This window comes from Macaca thibetana, chromosome X (assembly GCF_024542745.1).
Source record: "Macaca thibetana thibetana isolate TM-01 chromosome X, ASM2454274v1, whole genome shotgun sequence".
Classification (NCBI taxonomy): Eukaryota; Metazoa; Chordata; class Mammalia; order Primates; family Cercopithecidae; genus Macaca; species Macaca thibetana.
The window spans coordinates 71872138-71874429 of record NC_065598.1 but is presented as its reverse complement, the minus strand read 5'-3'; the positions used below and the strand labels follow the sequence as shown (position 1 = coordinate 71874429).

At 36.6% G+C, this 2292-nt stretch overlaps 1 pseudogene; it reads left to right on the top strand.

The window, feature by feature from the left end:
- Positions 1-660: 660 nt before the first annotated feature.
- LOC126946290 (PEST proteolytic signal-containing nuclear protein-like) lies at positions 661-1909 on the top strand (annotated as a pseudogene).
- Positions 1910-2292: the final 383 nt, after the last annotated feature.

Genomic DNA, 2292 nt, shown 5'->3' with positions numbered 1-2292 from the left:
TGCTATCTTCAAGAATCTCACCTAACACATACGGCCTCACATAAACATAAGGTAAAGGGGTGGAAAGAGATATTCAATGCAAATGAAAACCAAAAGCAAGCAGGAGTAGCTATTCTTATATCAGACAAAATAGACTTTAAAGCCTCAACAGTTTAAAAAGACAAAGAGAGACATTATATAATGACGAAAGAATTAGCCAACAGGAAAATATCACAATATATATGCACCTAACACTGGAGCTCCCAAATTTATAAAATAATTTTAAAAAACAATAAAACAATTACTACTAGGCCTAAGAAATGAGACAGATGGCAACACAGTAATAGTGGGAAACATACTCCACTGACAGCACTAGACAGGTCATCAAGACAGAAAGTCAAATAAGAAACAATTGACTTAAACTATACCCTTAGAACAAATCAACTTAACAGATATTTACAGAACATTCTACCCAACAACTGCAGAATATATAATCTTTTTATCAGAACATGGAACATTTTCCAAGATAGACCATAGGATAGGCAACAAAAAAGTTTCAATAAATTTAAGAGTATCAAAATTATACCAGTACTCTTGCTGACCACAGTGGAAAAAAATTGGAAGCCAATACAAAAAGGAATACTCAAAACTATACAAATATGTGGAAATTAAATAATCTACTCCTGAATAATCTTTGGGTCAACAATAAAATCAAGATAGAAATTTAAAAATCCTTTGAATGGAATAATAGTGACACAACCTATCAAAATATCTGAGATACAACAAAAGTGGTGCTAAGGGGAAACTTCATAGCATTAAACGCCTACATCAAAAACTCTGAAAGAGCCTGGCTTGGCTGCAGGGTAGGCCATAGCAGGGAAAATGGCAGATAGGAAGGTGGGAGAGGAGAAGGCTGAAAAGTTGCAGTGAGCTGGAGCCATTGGAAGACCTGAAGAAGAAGTGAAAAAACCTGTGAAAACTAAGGCTGTTTATTCCAGTAATGGAGGGAAAAGTTCTGGTCACAGCACTGAGAATCCGTCAGCTGAAAAAGAAGCTGCAGTCCTCCCAACAAAGCCTACAAAGATCAAGTTTAGATCTGCCACAGGTAGTCAGATGACAAATAAAGCATCAGCCATATCCATCAAACTTGGACTAAGTAAGCCTAAAGAACCTGTTCCAACTCTAGCTTCAAAAATTCTTTTGGTAGCAGCAGGTTTTAATGAAAATGAAGGTAGTCAACCTGAGGCAATGCCTCCAGAAGCAAAGATGAGGATAAAATATATTGGAAGAAATACATTAACATCAGCTGGACCAAACTCCTTCAATAAAAGAAGCATGTGTTTTCTGTTAACCAGAAGCTATGGGAGCAAAATAGAAAACCTCATCTTGGTGTAATGCTCATGACCATGACTATTAAATATTCTGTTTTGAAACTGCAGTGTGGGGTGGGTATAAAGTTAAATGAAACAGTTTCCTTTTTAAAGAATGGTATAAGACTATCTTTGGAGCTGCTTTTCTTTTTCTTTTTCATTTTTTAAAAGATTCAGTGACACGCTAATAAATCAGAGTTTGAAATTAGTGATAATTTATGTTTTCTATACGGATTTCAATAAATTTGCTAATATTGTAGTTTCATGTGATTAGTTTCCACAGGTTACAGATGACAACAAAATCAGAAATGATACCTTTTTAAGAATTGCATTTTTTAGACACAACTATTAGCACATTAAGAGAAAAGCAGAAAGTTACTGTCGATTTATAACTACAAGCAGTTACCCTCTTGACTACCTTATTACCTAAACTGTCTGGCTCCCAAGAACAGCCTTATAGAGACAGGGAGTATAGTACTGGGAGGAATAATGCTACTTAACTATTGACTGAAAGTAAATTTAGATAAAATAAAGCTTTTTTTCCTTATGGGTATTTGTTTTAAGTCATCATAAACTAGGTATTGCATTGCTGTCAGTGGATACAGATGCTTAGCTCTTAAAAACCTTTTTAAGTATTTATGTAAACTAGGGTTGGGCGTGGTGGGTCACACCTGTAATCCCAACACTTTGGGAGGCCAAGGTGGGCAGATCACTTGAGGTCAGGAGTTCGAGACCAGCCTGGCCAACGTGGAAACCTAGTCTACTAAAAATATAAAAATTATCTGCGCATAGTGGTGCACACCTGTGGTCCAGCTACTCAGGAGGCTGAGCTGGAGAATCACTTGAACCCAGGAGGCAAAGGTTGCAGTAAGCCGAGATTGGGCCACTGCACTCCAGTGTGTGTGTGTGTATGTGTATGTGTGTGTGTGTGTATATATATATA